The 19,048-nt window shown below is 46.9% G+C and overlaps 1 protein-coding gene across 3 annotated transcripts in view; it reads right to left on the bottom strand.

The window, feature by feature from the left end:
• The window catches only part of LOC115166224 (semaphorin-3B), an 88,668-nt gene that overhangs the window by 30,008 nt on the left and 39,612 nt on the right, over positions 1 to 19,048 (bottom strand). Inside the window, exon 1 of one of the 3 annotated variants that reach the window (XM_029720045.1) lies at positions 3,513 to 3,837. The exons of 1 other annotated variant lie outside the window; for it this stretch is intronic. The gene's annotated coding sequence lies outside the window, so the exon portion shown is untranslated. One more of the 3 variants, XM_029720046.1, reaches the window with a different exon arrangement.

Here is a 19,048-nt window from a genome sequence, read left to right as displayed (position 1 = left end):
CACAGTGCTGTATCACAGGCCTGTATCTGAGTCCCAGTAGCTCTCAAGCCTGTGTCTCAGTGCTATATCTCAGTCCTATATCACAGTCCTGTATCACAGTGCTATATCTCAGTGCTATATCTCAGTCCTGTATCACAGTCCTGTATCACAGTGCTATATCTCAGTGCTATATCACAGTCCTGTATCACAGTCCTGTATCACAGTCCTATATCACAGTGCTATATCTCAGTCCTGTATCACAGTCCTATATCACAGTCCTATATCTCAGTCCTGTATCACAGTCCTGTATCACAGTCCTATATCACAGTCCTATATCACAGTCCTATATCTCAGTGCTATATCTCAGTGCTGTATCACAGGCCTGTATCTGAGTCCCAGTAGCTCTCAGGCCTGTGTCTCAGTGCTATATCTCAGTCCTATATCACAGTCCTGTATCACAGTGCTATATCTCAGTGCTATATCTCAGTCCTGTATCACAGTCCTGTATCACAGTGCTATATCTCAGTGCTATATCTCAGTCCTGTATCACAGTCCTGTATCACAGTCCTATATCACAGTGCTATATCTCAGTCCTGTATCACAGTCCTATATCACAGTCCTATATCTCAGTCCTGTATCACAGTCCTGTATCACAGTCCTATATCACAGTCCTATATCACAGTCCTATATCTCAGTGCTATATCTCAGTGCTATATCTCAGTCCTATATTTCAGTCCTGTATCACAGTCCTGTATCACAGTCATGTATCACAGTCCTGTATCACAGTCCTGTATCACAGTAATATATCTCAGTGCTATATTTCAGTGCTATATCTCAGTCCTGTATCACAGTCATATATCTCAGTGCTATATCACAGGCCTATATCTCAGTCCTATATTTCAGTCCTGTATCACAGTCCTATATCACAGTCATGTATCACAGTCCTGTATCACAGTCCTGTATCACAGTAATATATCTCAGTGCTATATTTCAGTGCTATATCTCAGTCCTGTATCACAGTCATATATCTCAGTGCTATATCACAGGCCTATATCTCAGTCCTGTATCACAGTCATATATCTCAGTGCTATATCACAGGCCTATATCTCAGTGCTATATCACAGTCCTATATCACAGTCCTATATCTCAGTCCAATATCACAGTCAAATGTCACAGTCAAATATCTCAGTCAAATAACTCAGTCCTGTATCGGAGTCCCAGTAGCTCTCAGGCCTGTATCTCAGTGCTATATCTCAGTGCTATATCACAGTCCTATATCTCAGTGCTATATCTCAGTACTGTATCACAGTCCTATATCACAGTGCTATATCACAGTGCTATATCACAGTGCTGTATCACAGGCCTGTATCTGAGTCCCAGTAACTCTCAGGCCTGTGTCTCAGTGCTATATCTCAGTACTGTATCACAGTCCTATATCACAGTCCTATATTTAAGTGCTATATCACAGTCCTATATCTCAGTGCTATATCTCAGTACTGTATCACAGTCCTATATCACAGTCCTATATCACAGTGCTGTATCACAGGCCTGTATCTGAGTCCCAGTAGCTCTCAGGCCTGTGTCTCAGTGCTATATCTCAGTCGTATATCACAGTCCTATATCACAGTGCTATATCTCAGTCCTATATCACAGTCAAATATCACAGTCAAATAACTCAGTCCTGTATCGGAGTCCCAGTAGCTCACAGTCCTATATCAGTGCAGGAGTCAGTGTATGGTCTCAGCACAGCAGAGCATGAATTCTGGGTCTATTGAAGTGTTAAGACAGCAGGGCTCTCGTCAACTCCCAGCTCCCAGAGCCGAGCCGAGCCGAAAAGAGAGGGACCAAAAGAACCACATTGACTCCCACACAGAGTACTCTACTCACACTCAGCTACGTCTAAGTTATGCAGGGAACCTCTCTGTACGGATCTGTACGGGTCTGACACGCTTTTGTATAGATACACAACAGAAAATCTGCCATAGCGGAAGCTTTGCCCATGAATATGTGTTATGTGTTTAAAGGAGTGGCAACTTAGATGTTAATGAGGAGACTGCAGAGATGGCATCATTGAAAGGGAGGGTAGGGTCCATAGTCAAACACACACACACACACACACACACGCATGTCTACGGGCACATACAGATTGAGAGTGGGGGGGGGTGCAGAAGCAAAGTACTTCAACTCCTGTCCTGAGATATGAAGGAGGGGCCGGGTCCCATTGTCTCCTTAAGCTCCTATCAGTTGAAGGGTACTATTGTCGGCCCCTTGAAGCACTACAACACATCCGCCCTGAGCTCTGAGCTCTCCCCACACACACCACAATGCATCTTAATAAAAGCCTTTAGCTGCCTGACACTTGTATTCATTTCAGCTTCAATAGCCACGAAGCCGCATGAAGCAGCCCCTGCCAAGAGCTGTGGATTAAAAGCAGAAAGAGAGAGAAAGAGGGAGAGAGAGCGAGCGAGAGAGAGGGAGAGAGAGGGAGAGAGAGCGAGAGAGAGAGAGAAAGAGAGAGAGAGAGAGAGAGAGAGAGAGAGAGAGAGAGGAGGTAGAAAGGGAGGGAGACTCATTGGGAAGAGGGAAGTGCTGTACTGTCAAAAACACCCAAAATAGAAAAGACACGGACAAAGTCCCTCCTTCAGGCAAGAGTTGTATGAAAAAGTGAGGTCAAACAGGTACCAATCCCAAATCAATACAAACAACTGTTAACCTGAGGCCCAACAAAACGAGAGGTGTGACTAAATACAATAGAGGAAAGAGAGCAGTGAGGGTGTGAGCAGAACACATTTACTGTTGCACCGTGTATTTCAGCCCCGCTGCCTGCGCTATGGGGGGGGGGGGGGGGGGGGGGGGGGGGGGGGGGGGGGGGGGGGGGCGAGGGAGAGAAAGGAGCCGATTGTTCTTGGGGGAAAGAGTTTGGCTGGCCCCCGACCGGCTTTTGCTCCTGTGTATCCGCCCTGAGGGGAGAGAGAGCCAGGGAGGCTGAACGGAGAGAGGCAGGGAGGCTGTGGGGAGAGAGGGGAACTAGAGTCAGGAATGCAGGAGGGAGAGAGGGGAGCGAGAGCCAAGGAGGCTGAGCAGAGAGCGGTACGGAGGATGAGTGGAGAGAGGCAGGGAGCCAGGGGCTCTCGGCTGGTGCCTGGTTGGTGTCTGGATCCCAGACATTTGGCCAAGTTTGGACACACTCAGAGAGTAGCCGACTTTAGCTGCCTGAGTGGAGGAAGTCCAAAACCCTAAATTCCCCCAAAGGAACTCACCTCTCCTTCTGTATCCAGGGCAACCGCATTCCCTCTCAGCGTCCACCTGACCCAATAATGGTCCAAAGCACAACGTGTCCCATGGATACCTGCTCAACACTACTTTCCAGCAGGTTGTCTATCTATTCCAGGACCGTAACCTGTGCTCCTCCTGATTCTCAGTGAGCATACACACTTACTGACTCATTCACACATCGCTATATACACCATTTCACACACATTTACACATACCCCCACACACTCTCCAATATACTGTGTTGAATCCACACAAACCCCAGAGGTGGATAAAAAATCCTTCAGAAGAATCCACAGAATGGTAACGGTAGAGTCCTCTCTGAAACACTAGATGTACCAGCCTCAGGGGGACACAGCAAAAGAGAGATGCATAAAAGCCAGGGGGGAAATCCAGTGAGTCACTCAGCCAATGCAGGCAAGGCTGGTGGGTGAAGAGACGAGACGAAGCCAGGCCCAGTATTCCAAGAGTCAGCCGGAGCAGCAAGCACTGCAGTCCACTCAGAACAGCATACCTCTCCACTATACACTTCACTATGAAGAGGAACGGAGCCACAGCACAGGGACTTAGAGTGAGAGGTGGACAAGAATAATGGACTTAATTCAAGAGCAGTGAGAGAGAGAGAGAGAGAGAGAGAGAGAGAGAGAGAGAAAGAGAGGGGATAGGGTGTGAGCGAAGAGAAGGTGGGAGTTAAGAGGAGGAGAGGGGAAAGGGGCAGGGAAATGTGCTGCTCTTGGGTGAGTGTGGGAGAAGTGAGAGAGAGGCAGCAGGGGAGTTCTGCTCTTGATATCTTAGCAATCCAAGGCTATAAAGATGTGCACCGTTCATACACGGTGCACAACGCATGCAGCCCGTATACACACAGCTAACTGGACAGATAGGAGGGACCACAAGCCAGGTCCAAACCGTCTGTCTGCGAGTCAGATCTTATTTTAGATCGAGGTCACCGTACACATACGTGGTAGATTGGCACATCCCATACACTCAGGGAAGATGAATGCTACCTACAGTAGTCACATGCAGGTATCATGAGTAGGGCTCCTACTACTACTGCAGATGTGTATAAGGTATACTATCCACTAGTATCTAGGTGCATACGTTGTGAAGATGATGTGAGGTCTGACACACAAACACACACACACAGGTATATTCAAGAATGCCTAGCACATCTGATGAGATATGTCTGCTCCTCTCTGAGCCGCCTGGGGCCAGGCAGTGTGTGTGTGTGTGTGTGTGTGTGTGTGTGTGTGTGTGTGTGTGTGTGTGTGTGTGTGTGTGTGTGTGTGTGTGTGTGTGTGTGTGTGTGTGTGTGTGTGAGAAGGAGGGTCTGGCAGAGTGCCAGGGAGGGTTGCCAGGTGCAGCCCCCGCTGATGGTATGAGGGACAAAGGGGCGAGAGAGCAGGCACAAAGATGCCCCTTCCCCTCCGCCCCTGTCCTGCCCCTCTGTCTCTGGACCAATGAACCCCCTGATGGGCGCCCTCCTGACCCCTCTCTGTGGCCATGGCAACCCCTCCCTGGTGAGAGGGACTTTGGGTCTCCTGTTGTCTTGTTGTCCTTCTGCCCTCTACATCATAAACCTATCTCATTACCACTCATCCTATAGTCCTCCTATATCCATCTTATAACCATCCTATAGCCATCCTATAACCATCCTTTAGTCCTCCTATAGCCATCCTATAGTCCTCCTATATCCATCTTATAACCATCCTATAGTCCTCCTATATCCATCTTATAACCATCCTATAGTCCTCCTATAGTCCTCCTATAGCCATCCTATAGTCCTCCTATATCCATCTTATAACCATCCTATAGTCCTCCTATATCCATCTTATAACCATCCTATTGTCCTCCTATAGTCCTCCTATAGCCATCCTATAGTCCTCCTATAGCCCTCCTATAGCCATCCTATAGCCATCCTATAGTCCTCCTATAGTCCTCCTATAGCCACCCTATAGCCATCCTATAGTCCTCCTATAGTCCTCCTATATCCATATTATAACCATCCTATAGTCCTCCTATAGTCCTCCTATAGCCATCCTATAGCCATCCTATAGTCCTCCTATAGTCCTCCTATAGCCACCCTATAGCCATCCTATAGTCCTCCTATAGCCATCATATAGTCCTCCTATAGCCATCCTATAACCATCCTATAGTCCTCCTATAACCATCCTATAGTCCTCCTATAGCCATCCTATAGTCCTCCTATAGTCCTCCTATAGCCATCCTATAGCCATCCTATAGTCCTCCTATAGCCATCCTACAGTCCTCCTATAGTCCTCCTATAGCCATCCTATAGCCATCCTATAGTCCTCCTATAGTCCTCCTATAGCCACCCTATAGCCATCCTATAGTCCTCCTATAGTCCTCCTATATCCATATTATAACCATCCTATAGTCCTCCTATAGTCCTCCTATAGCCATCCTATAGCCATCCTATAGTCCTCCTATAGTCCTCCTATAGCCACCCTATAGCCATCCTATAGTCCTCCTATAGCCATCATATAGTCCTCCTATAGCCATCCTATAACCATCCTATAGTCCTCCTATAACCATCCTATAGTCCTCCTATAGCCATCCTATAGTCCTCCTATAGTCCTCCTATAGCCATCCTATAGCCATCCTATAGTCCTCCTATAGCCATCCTATAACCATCCTATAGTCCTCCTATAACCTTCCTATAGTCCTCCTATAGCCATCCTATAGCCATCCTATAGTCCTCTTATAGCCGTCCTATAGTCCTCCTATAGCCATCCTATAGTCCTCCTATAGTCCTCCTATAGCCATCCTATAGTCCTCCTATATCCATCTTATAACCATCCTATAGTCCTCCTATATCCATCTTATAACCATCCTATTGTCCTCCTATAGTCCTCCTATAGCCATCATATAGTCCTCCTATAGTCCTCCTATAGCCATCCTATAGCCATCCTATAGTCCTCCTATAGTCCTCCTATAGCCACCCTATAGCCATCCTATAGTCCTCCTATAGTCCTCCTATATCCATATTATAACCATCCTATAGTCCTCCTATAGTCCTCCTATAGCCATCCTATAGCCATCCTATAGTCCTCCTATAGTCCTCCTATAGCCACCCTATAGCCATCCTATAGTCCTCCTATAGCCATCTTATAACCATCCTATTGTCCTCCTATAGTCCTCCTATAGCCATCATATAGTCCTCCTATAGTCCTCCTATAGCCATCCTATAGCCATCCTATAGTCCTCCTATAGTCCTCCTATAGCCACCCTATAGCCATCCTATAGTCCTCCTATAGTCCTCCTATATCCATATTATAACCATCCTATAGTCCTCCTATAGTCCTCCTATAGCCATCCTATAGCCATCCTATAGTCCTCCTATAGTCCTCCTATAGCCACCCTATAGCCATCCTATAGTCCTCCTATAGCCATCATATAGTCCTCCTATAGCCATCCTATAACCATCCTATAGTCCTCCTATAGCCATCCTATAGTCCTCCTATAGTCCTCCTATAGCCATCCTATAGTCCTCCTATAGCCATCCTATAGTCCTCCTATAGCCATCCTATAGTCCTCCTATAGCCATCCTATAGTCCTCCTATAGCCATCCTATAGTCCTCCTATAGCCATCCTATAGTCCTCCTATAGTCCTCCTATAGCCATCCTATAGTCCTCCTATAGTCCTCCTATAGCCATCCTATAACCATCCTATAGTTATCTTATAACCATCCTATAGTCATCCTATAATCATCCTATAGTCCTCCTATAGTCATCCTATAACCATCCTATAACCATCCTATAGTCCTCCTATAGCCATCCTGTAACCATCCTTTAGTCCTCCTATAGTCATCCTATAACCATCCTATAACCATCCTATAGTCCTCCTATAGCCATCCTATAGTCATCCTATACTATAGTCACCCTATAACCATCCTATAACCATCCTATAACCATCCTATAGTCCTCCTATAGCCATCCTATAGTCATCCTATACTATAGTCATCCAATAACCATCCTATAACCATCCTATAGTCCTCCTATAGCCATCCTGTAACCATCCTTTTGTCCTCCTATAGCCATCCTATAGTCATCCTATAGCCATCCTGTAGTCATTATATAGCCCTCCTATATAGCCCTCCTATGTCCAGTCTTCCCTGTGGCTCAGTTGGTAGAGCATGGTGTGTAAACAAAAATAAATGCATGAAATGAAATGTATGCATTCACTACTGTAAGTCGCTCTGGATAAGAGTGTCTGCTAAATGACATAAATGTAAATGTCTACAGGCATCCTATAGTTATTCTGCTGTCCCCATAGGAGAACCCTTTTTGGTTCCACGTAGAACCTTTCCACAGAGGGTTCTACATGGAACCCAAAAGGGTTCTATGTGAAACAAAAAAGTGCTCTCCTTGGGACCAAGAAGGGTTCTCCTCTGGGGACAGCCGAAGAACCCTTTTGGAACCATTTTTTTCTGAGTGTGTATGTGCTGTGAAATTGACCATTAGTGCCTTGTTTCTGTATTCAATTGTCTCAACCTTACTGGTTAACTGTATCCAATCTAAAAGAATGTCTGGTTCTGGATTGGAAAAGGAATCTTTGTTTGTAAATCACACAGCTTGTTTTTTCAGTTGGGTTGTGCGAGCGTCGACGCTGCATTGAGTTGAGGTTACTGTCACAACCAGTTAAGTCTCCCTATCCTCCCAGCGAGTCACACGCGCGCAATATAACACACAACAACTCCAGTCAGTCAGTCCCTTCCCGACATAAAAAACAAACACCTTGTCTGGCCGTGTTGTTCTGAGCGCCACAGCTCATCTACCCTTCCCAGCAGCAGCACTTACAAGTACTGTACAGTAACACGTTTGGAACACAACCTCCCTGAATGAGAAGGCCGAGCACCATAGTCTCACATGTGATGCCTGATTGGCTGGTTATGTGGTTAGGCTGCTAGGATTCTTGTAGATAGTGGACGGGTAATCATGTGATTATGTATAACGTCTAGAAGTAGGTCAAATCAAATCAAATCGGAATTTATTGGTCACATGCACAGGATACAGTCGGTGTAAACAGTACAGTGAAATGCTTGCCTGCAAGCTCTTCCTCAACAACGTAGTTATGCTAAATAAAATAAAATAAATACAAACGAGAAAAAAAAGTAGATATAAGAATAAAATAAATACCTACGAAATAAACACAATATACAAGCTATAATACAGTCTGACCAAAATGACCCAAGGGTCATGAGCTAGAAGGATCAGTTGGATTACATTTCACCTTTATTTAACCAGGTAAGCTAGTTGAGAACAAGTTCTCATTTACAACTGCGACCTGACCAAGATAAAGCAAAGCAGTGCGACACAAACAACACAGTTACACATGGAATAAACAAGTGTACAGTCAATAACACAGTAGAAAAAAAAGAAAGTCTATACAGTGTGTGCAAATGGCGTGAGGAGGTAGGCAATAAATAGGCCATAGTAGCAAGTAATTACAATTTAGCAAATTAACACTGGAGTGATAGATGTGCAGATGATGATGTGTAAGTAGAAATACTGGTGTGCAAAATAACAGAAAAGTAAATAAAAACAATATGGGGATGAGGTAGGTAGATTGGGTGGGCTATTTACAGATGGACTATGTACAGCTGCAGCGATCGGTTAGCTGCTCAGATAGCTGATGTTTAAAGTTAGTGAGGGAAATATAAGTCTCCAGCTTCAGCGATTTTTTGCAGTTCGTTCCAGTCATTGGCAGCAGAGAACTGGAAGGAAAGGCGGCCAAAGGTGGTGTTGGCTTTGGGGATGACCAGTGAGATATACCTGCTGGAGCGCGTGCTACGGGGGGGTGTTGTTATCGTGACCAGTGAGCTGAGATAAGGCAGAGCTTTACCTAGCATAGACTTATAGATGACCTGGAGCCAGTGGGGTCTGGCGACGAATATGTAGCGAGGGCCAGCCGATTAGAGCATACAGGTCGCAGTGGTGGGTGGTATATGGGGCTTTGGTGACAAAACAGATGGCACTGTGATAGACTGCATCCAGTTTGCTGAGTAGAGTATTGTAGGCTATTTTGTAGATGACATCGCCAAAGTCGAGGATCGGTAGGATAGTGAGTTTTACTAGGGTATGTTTGGCGGCGTGAGTGAAAAAGGCTTTGTTGCAGAATATATACTACGGAAATATACTACTGTCACATTTAGAATGATGGAAAAGGGGTTCTAACGTTTTTTTGCAAAATATAAGGACGTCGGTAGCTAACTAATATGAGTTTAGTCACTTAGCTCCAATAACAACAACATTTATGGCACAAGTACAGCTTGCATATAGCTGGACTGTCCTTCCTTATGACATCCCTCATATAGCCATGTTCAAACGCCTGTGAAATTCACAATAGCAAATGCCAGCAGGATGACCAAGGGGGCAATGAGGGCTTGTGGGTGATTTGGCCATCAAACAAATAATTGAAATAGTAATCAGCTATTTATATATAGGCTTGCATGCATAAGTACACAGAGGGGTAGAGGAAGGGCAGAGGAAGAAGAGAAAGAGGGCAGAGGCCGGAAGGAAGGGGACACCAGTTCCGCTCGAGGACAGTTTCCCAAATATGGCTGCCAGGAGCGGCTAGCTAAGCCGTGGCTAACGTCCGTGAGCTCTGCGGACAAGGCAACACGACATAAAACTATTTATTGGACTAAGTGGATCATTAGCACCGTGGTGACCGCAGTCATTCTGCCAGCTGTGTAACCTCGCATTATGTCATCACAACACCCACGCCCGATTGGCCCAGGACACAGAGCGACACTGATTGGTTGACACTGGGCCATTCAAGCAGACAGGCAGGCCAAAGGCCCGGTCATAAATGACTCAGGACGTTTATGTGTGTCTGTTTTTATTACAGCAGAGCACAGAAAACAAATGAGATGAGGTCACTACCGCCCAGGGAGGGTTGAAGGATTAGACAGACAGAGTGCTCAGTGTGCTAACGATAATGTGACGTGACTGAGTGTGTGCGCTGCCTTGACACAGATTTTAACCTGGAGCCACAATTCACCCTCTGTTTTCATGAGCAATCCATTGACAAATTTAGCGATAAAGGCTGTAACTGCCCATATGAACCCTCACTTTCCTCATCTCTCACTGTTCAGCTCCCTCCCTCCACTTTCTCCACTCCCTCACGCTTTCCATCGCTCAATCTCTCTGCCATGATGTGGGTATCCTGTGGGTCATCTACAGTATGCCATGGGCCCCTGAGCCTAGTCTGGTCCCAGTGTCCACCACAGGGATAATCCCACAGTTAGCAGAGCCATGCTGGGGGCTAGGAGACAAGGGGACAAGGCCAGCCTGGGGTGGGGGGCTGATCCCCATCCCCTTTGATGTGGTCAGGATCTGGGGTGGGAGCTGAACCCGCGTCAACCCCCCCCCCTCCCCCCAACCAGGTACAGAGGGTCACAGAGTGGATTAGAGCGCCTTCAAACATAACAGGGGCTTAGTGTCACGACCCCCCTCCCCCCACCCTCTACCCTCAACCAACCCCAACCCTACCCTCCTCCACCCTCCTAAATATTCACAGTCACAGGGGTGGGAAATGCAGCAGGTCCCCTCTGGAATGTGGTTCAAAGATCTCCCTCATTCCCACAACTGATGGTTAAATATACAGCTGGCTGCGACTCTCTCTCTAAAGCACAGGGCCCTGCAGCAGGTGATGATGGCATCTTGATCTGACGGGGAACGGAGACGAAACATGGGAAATCACCTAAGAGAGATGTTCAACTCTTTACCACCCACAGGAGACACACATTGTATTAGGTATACCACCTCATTCACAAATATATCGTTCGCTCCTGCAGACAGCGAGTCACTTGGCATCGAGGCGTTCAGTTACTGTTTGATTGAACGTTAGAATGGGCAAAACAAGCGACCTAAGCGACTTTGAGCGCGGTCTGATTGTCGGTTCCGGTATCTCAGAAACGACCCGCCCTCCTGGGCTTTTCACGCACGACAGTGTCTAGGGTTTACCGAGACTGGTGCGACAAACAAAAAACATCCGGTCAGCGGCGGTCCAGTGGGCGAAAACAGCTCGTTGATGAGAGAGGTTGAAGGAGAATGGCAATAACAGTGCAAGCTAACAGGAGGGCCACAAACAGGCAAATCATGGCACAGTAGAACAGTGGAGCGACATCTCAGAACACGTCGGTCCTTATCACGGATGGGTTATTGCACCGGGTTCCACTCCTATCAGCTAAAAACAAGAAGAAGCAGCTCCAGTGGGCACGCCATCACCAACACTGGACACCTGAGGAGTGGAAAAACATCGCCTGGTCTGACGAATCTCAGTTCCTGTGGCGTCAAGCTGATGGCAGAGTCAGGATTTGGCGTAAGCAGCATGAGTCCATGGCGGTACAGGCTGGTGGCAATGGTGGAATAGTGTGGGAAATGTTTTCGTGGCACTCGTTAGGTCCCTTGATTCCGGCGAAAAGGGGGGTCTGACCCGGTACTAGATGGGTGTACCTAATAAACTGTCCGCTGAGTGTATAAGTGAGTACATACACACGTGCACTAGCAAGCACGTGCACCTTCCACTACCCACCCTCCAGCTCTGGCACCTTCCTGAGATGGGATTATGTTTGATTGACAGCAACTCTCAGCAGGCCTCTCCAGGTGAAATGACGCTAATATGGCAGCCTCTGCGCCAGCTAAGTCTGTCTCCTCGCTCTTTCATTTCCTCCCATGAATCCCTGCTGCATTTCTTACAGGATTATGGGCTGGAGGTGTTGAGGCCACACTGAGGCAGGCAGATTGGGAGAGCTCTCTCTCTCAGGAAGGAAGGAGCAATGTACTCCTCTTTCGTTGTGTGTTTTTTTTCTCTCTCTCTCTCTCTCTCCTCTCTCTCTCTCTCTCTCTCTCTCTCTCTCTCTCTCTCTCTCTCTCTCTCTCTCTCTCTCTCTCTCTCTCTCTCATTCTCTTTCTCTCCCTTTCTCTCTCTCTCGCTCTCTCTCTCTCCTTCTCCTGTTCACCTAATTTCTTTAATTCCATCTGGGAGGGTGATGAACTTCCAAACCTCCCTCTGCCCTCTCTCGTCCAGGCCAAACTCTGTGGCCCTGATGGGAGCAGAAGTGCATGCGCACACACACACACACACACACACACACACACACGAAGTATGTGAAAGTCATTCTGACAGCTTAACCTAAGGGATAACCAGCTGCCATACAGTCAGAAGGACATACAGCCACACACTGAAACACACAGTGAGAACTATCCGTGTAGAAAATGCCTAAAGCACACTGTAAAGCTATACTGAGGATTTGTAGCAGTGCAACAGTGCTCTGAAGGCTCCACAGGCTGCAAAGCTGTCCTGATGATCCTAGTTATCCCCATTCCCTACACTGCAGGCAGGCAGGCAGGCAGGCAGGCAGGCAGGCAGGCAGGCAGGCAGGCAGGCAGGGCTGTCTAGTTAAGGCCAGACCAGACAGGCGATGGCAGAGCAGGCCAGCGAGACGCTCATCCTGATAGGCAGTGATCCGGGCAGACAGGCTGCTTTCAGCACCACTCAGAGACAGATTAATAACCCCAGGCTCTGGAGCCACAGCAAGCCATCCCTGGGGAAATCTCCCTATGTGTGTGTGTGTGTGTGTGTGTGTGTGTGTGTGTGTGTGTGTGTGTGTGTTGTGTGTGTGTGTGTGTGTGTGTGTGTGTGTGTGTGTGTGTGTGTGTGTGTGTGTGTGTGTGTGTGTGTGTGTGCGCGTGTGTGTACCCGAGGGAAATCTGAGAAAAACGAGTTGTCCTGACTAGTGGTGCAAGTCTAAAAACCTCCCATTTCAGACAGGATGAACAACTCTACTGAACCCCACTACACAGTACTACAGCAACATGAAAATACAGTACATTAGTATTACCAATGCATATTAGAAATATGTCCAAATGCACAAATGGCCATGCCAATGATTAGAACTTTGAGACATATACCATCAACAGTGCATACAGATTTCTGTTTAATTGACAGGCATGTAGGAAATTCAGAAAGATCCACTCAGACTTCACCCACAATGCAACTTCCAGCCTGTGGTTGACACTGTAAGAGACAGATTAAATGGTTGATTGGCAATTTGTTTTTTTATATTTGGGCTATAAACGCCTTCTGCTCACACGTACACACAAATGCATGCGCGCATATACACGCACACACACACAATGAGCGAGGGAATTCCTGTGCGCTAGGTATGAAGTGCTGTCTCGCCGGGGCAGAAATTCCCTCCATTAAAGTGTAATTGAAGGCAACCAGAAGCCGGGGCCGATGATGGATGAGGTGCCCAAAAGGAGGAGAGCATACTGGGGGAAAGGAGGGGCTCAGACCCCCCACATCCACACCATACCCACCTCCAGCTCCACCTTTATACAGCTAAATTAAAGAGGGCAATCAGCAAACTGCACAGCCACACAGAGAATTTCAAAGCACGGTACAGAAGTAGGATCTTAATTTGAGCCAGTCTTCTAAAGCAGGAAAATAATCCTGCAGCAACAGGAAATGTGATGTTTTTTTTATTTTTATGGAAATTACAAACTCCAGAAGCCTTTTGTTGTCCTGCAACAGGGTGATCAAATGAATATCCTACATCTGTAGCACACACAGATTTCTAAAGAGATCCCGTGTACAAATATACATACACACAAATGCAAACAACTGATGCACACACATGTAACCAAGCACAAGAACAGACACTGCCACATGCACAAACACATGCAAAAGCGCAGTGCCCTCCACTATTTGCTCTTTTGACAGGAAATTGACAGAAGAAAAGTGAGTGATTTACTGTCGCCAGCCCATGGAAACACCCCATTGGAAATCACCCTATATCACAGTACCAACAGCTGTCATTAACATCAAAGAGAACACACACACAAACACTAAAGCTAAGACAATAAAAACGAAAAGGATGTCTGGAATCCATGTAGACTTGTACAGAACACGGAGCGCTTTTTCATCTGATGCCAAGGATAGATTGACAGAACAGCTTTCCTTTCACCACACGCATAGGCCTGCGCACGAAAACACATGCAGAGTCTGCTCATGGACTATTAGCTGTTACCGAAATACTATTACATTGTTCTTCTAATCTCTCTGGGCCACTTTTCTGACTCTCACTTCCCTCCCGTTTCTCTCTCCCTCCTTCACTCCCTCCCTTAGGTTACAGGTATCCTGCCAAGAGCAGAGTCTAGTTTAGAGGAGTGATCTCAGTTAAAGGACTGTTCGTTCCGTCCACAAGGCCAATTCTTCTGTCATCTGCTCCTTGTCCATCCCAGCCTCTCCTCCTGCTATGCTATGCTCCGCTCGCTCCGGGCCAATGTGTCAGAGGAAAAAACAAAGCTGTTCAAACTTTGGGACACTACCAGCAGTAACCTGATGTAAGAGTAGGGGCAGAGAGAGAGAGACAGAATGAGAGAGAGAGAGAGAGGAGAGAGAGGAGAGAGAGAGAGAGGAGGAGAGATGAGAGATGAGAGAGGAATGAGAGGAATGAGAGAGAGAAAGGGAGAGGGAGGGAGAGAATGAGAGAGAGACAGGGAGAGAATGAGAGAGAGACATGGAGAGGGGAGAGAATGAGAGAGAGAGGAGATAGAGAGAGAGAGAGAGAGAGAGAGGAGAGGGAGAGAGAAATGACGAGACGGAGAGAGGAGAGGAGACGGAGGAGAGAGAGAGAGAGGGAAGAGAATGAGAGAGAGAGAGAGAGAGAGAGAATGACGAGGAGGGAGAGAGGAGGAGACATGAGAGAGAGAGAGAGGAGAGAGAGAGAGAGAGAGAGGAGAGAGAGGAAGAAGGGAGAGAAAGAAAAGGAAAAGAAAGAAAGACAGATAAGAAAGAACGAAAGAGAGAGAGGAGAGAAATACTTCCTTTCTTCTTACCCTGATTTAGACCCCGGGTGGTAAAGACACATGGTGACTTTCCTTGGCAGTACCCTACTCTAAGTACATCCACAGTGGGACAGTCCCACCAAGTTCAGACATACACATCCTGCTTCCCATTGCCTTCTCAGACATGCCACTCATTCCAGCCAATGTTGGTTTCACCTATGATACACTGCTGCCTTTTAATGTGACAAACTGGCTTATGTGCTCTACACTAGCTGGGGAACTGTAGTCTGTCTTTTACTGTTTAACTTGAACCACCTGACCATACCATAAAACAGTCAGAGAACATTCTAGAACATTCCTGACCTACGTACTGTACCTGTCACTAATCGAGACCACTACACCCTAGTAAAGAATCCAGAGAAGGGCAGGAAAGTCAGCCTGGCACCCGTGATAAAAAGTCAGTATTCGACCTCCATCCATGTCTGAGGGACGTCGGGAGATGACATGAAAACGAGCACACTGGGGGCAGCAGTGAGCTCTGTTACAGTCAAGTCGGTGTTGGCTTTGCTAGGGCGTTGTGGACAGGGATGGCTGATAAGTATAAGTATAAGTATGCATAAGTATAAGCATCGGCCAATGGTTCAAATCCAGCAATAGAACGTCTTTTGTTGTTGTTGTTTTTTAAGCCTATCACAAACTTCAACTCTTACCTTAACCATTCACAGTAATGCCTAAACTTTAACCGTCAACCCTTTTGACGTTTGAGAAACATGGATGAACGTCTAATTCTGACGTGAAACTGTGAGAGCTAGTTGAGTGAAGTAGGCTATCCCACAGCCGACTAGAATAGCTACTGCCGTACAGTAGAGCTTTCATCCCAACTGGCCGATGTGTCACTGACTCAGGCACACACAGCTGCTGTCCATTTTGTGGGATTCTCCCGTGCTGACTCTCTGTTTCTCTTACTCTTAATTCTTTCTCTTTCCATCTACTTTTCCCTCCCATCTCTGACTGTCCTCTCCCTCCATCACTCCCGCCATTCCTCTCTTTCTCTTTCTAAATGATCTGTGTCCTAAGGGTAAAAGGGGGGGGGATACAACACTCCCAAACATAAAAATACTTATTGGGGGGAAAACACAGTAATGAACATTTTATTTTTCCATAGTAAACTCTTTCTTAACGTAACATAAATATACAGTACACGGCTCTGACCGCAGGCTAATAAAACCAGAAAGTATAACTGGATGCACACGACCTCACTAACCCTATGACAAAGCTGGCCAGGGGAACATTGAGGATACATTCTGGGTTAACTCTGTGCAGCCGACATACAGTGAGCATGGCTTGCATCCTGTTGGACAGGCAAACCACAGAGCTGCAGAACTCAGCGTGGGATTGGTAATAAATCACAGGTCTCCTCTACACAAGAAACACACATTTTACCAGACAGTCCTATCCAGAGCGACTTACAGGAGCAATTAGGGCACATCAACAAGCTTTTCACCTAGTCGGCTCAAGGATGTGAACCAGTGACCTTTCAGTTACTGGCCCAATGCGCTTAACCACTACGCTACCTGCTGCCTCATGTGGGCAACAAACATATACACGGTCTGGCCTGGTGGCAGATGCAGCATACGGCACACTGTCTAAAGCTCAAGTAAATACATCACCTAATCATCTCTAAACACCTGTGAGCTGTAGGACAGACTTCTGGGGGAAGGGGACTGGAGTCCAGGACCAGACAGACAGACAGACAGACAGACAGACAGACAGACAGACAGACAGACAGACAGACAGACAGACAGACAGACAGACAGACAGACAGAACAGACAGACAGACTCATATGGGATATCCATAGAGGAAGCCTAAAGCGGGATGACAAATGCACACAGAGAGAAAGATGATAGAAATACAGGGAGGGATAGAAATATGGCCCAAAGGAATAAGCACCGAAAAGAGGAATAGCTCTTCTCACAAATCACCTCTTTTCTCTCCCCCCCTCTCTTTTCCTCCTCCGCTCACAAACACACCGTCACCTGCGCAATCCATTGAGCCAAGTTAAAAGAGATACTTGCCAACTGCCAATCACATATAATGGAGGCCTCAGCTTGAGCCAATGGGAGGGGCCGGATGTCTTAATAAATCTGCGTAGAAGTGGCCCTGAGGGGGAACAGAGGATAGGCTGGGATTACCTCTCCCTAAAACCACTGGAGCATTTAAAACAAACACACACTCATACTGACGACAACATACACACACTGACACACACACACATACACGCACTGACACACACACACACACACACACACACACACACACACAGCACACACACGCACACACACACACACACACACACACACACACACTTCCTATGACTGTGGTGACTAATGAGTGGAATTATGACTTGACCGTAGGAGGCCATGGTCTCGTCTGACCGCTCCTCGTCGTTCCCTCACGGTTCCCCCCATAGAGGTGTGTTTGCGTTAACGGGCGTTCGCCACCACTGTGGAGCTGAACAGTAGGGTGCCATGGTCACGGTTAAACCAGCTCAATCCAACCACAACGGCCAAAGCAAACTCATCCCCCTGCTGCAATGCCGCGATGCATGCTGGCAGAGCGGGGGACGGCCCCGGAGTCCCCACACCTTCCCTGCCCCTTTCCCAAGCCCAACTTTCACCGCATGAACCCCCCCCCCCTACACCCCCTGATACTGACCTCTACCTGCACATACAGTACACCCCCCCCCCCCCCCCCGACCCCACCCATGCTCTCCACATGAGTGACTCACAAAGACAGACACGCATGCCGGAACCCTGGGATCCTAAAAACGGAATCTGAGACAGTTACTCTCTGAGAGCCAAACCAGAAGTTACGTTTCTCTCTTTCTCCAGGTTTGGTAAATAGAGAACGGAGAGACACACACGTTCACATGCATGCACACATTCACACACGCAGGCACACACACACACAGAGAGTTAGCCACGGTAGGGTCTGGTGTCCCAGACACAGAGACAGACAGGGGAGTGGGACAGGGGGACAGTGGTGTAGAGCTATCAGTCCCCCTCCCTAATGAAAACAATGCAATCTACCTGACGCTAATTGACTTGTTAATTGGGCCTATACTGTAATTAAACCGTTTCAATGAATCCAGTTAATTCTGTCCCAATGTATCTGTCCTATTGTCTAGTCAATTCAGTCAATATGAGAGCACAATGGTCATACTATCTCGTTGTTATTTTCATATAGAAAACCTTTTATTTTGCAGTTAGATCTGGAGTAAATTCACATATTGGCCTGAGTGGGAATATATAATTTAGTGTTGTGTTGCGTAAGGTAATGTCATACATGTTGACTAGACAGACTCCTAGATATGAATGGTATATCTATTTACCCAAGTCTGAAAAACAGCAAAAGAACATTGGCTAAGCTGGAACACTAGTACCAGCCCACAGCAAATGAATGGAATCGAACGTTCGCAGAGCCTGTTTTGACTGGAGTGACGCTTAGAATTCCATTTCGAATTCCATTTCGCCTACCACTACAATCTGTTCGTCGGAACGAAACTGGGGGAAAAAAAACTACTTGTGTAGAAAGTAACATCCACACCTCGATGGTGTCAACTGTGCTTATGTAACGGCTGTCGTCCCAAGAAAACCAAGATGCAGCGGAGGTTGTGGATTCATTATAAATATTTAATAAAATGAACCACTATAAACAAAACATCAAACAGCAACGAAAGCTAACAGTCCTGTCTGGTCAAAAACGAACGAGACAGAAAACAATCCCCCACAAAACCCAAAGGAAAAAACCTGCTCCTTATGTGTGACTCCCAATCAACAACAACGAACTTCAGCTGTGCAAGATTGGGAGTCACACACGGCCCAAAACAAAGAATACAAAAAACCTAGAAAAAGAACATAGAACGCCCACCCAATGTAACACCCTGGCCTAACCAAAAAAAAGAACAAAAAAACC

Source organism: Salmo trutta, chromosome 28 (assembly GCF_901001165.1).
Source record: "Salmo trutta chromosome 28, fSalTru1.1, whole genome shotgun sequence".
NCBI lineage: Eukaryota > Metazoa > Chordata > Actinopteri > Salmoniformes > Salmonidae > Salmo > Salmo trutta.
Note: the sequence above shows the minus strand (reverse complement) of the source record. Positions and strands in the feature narration are given on the sequence as shown.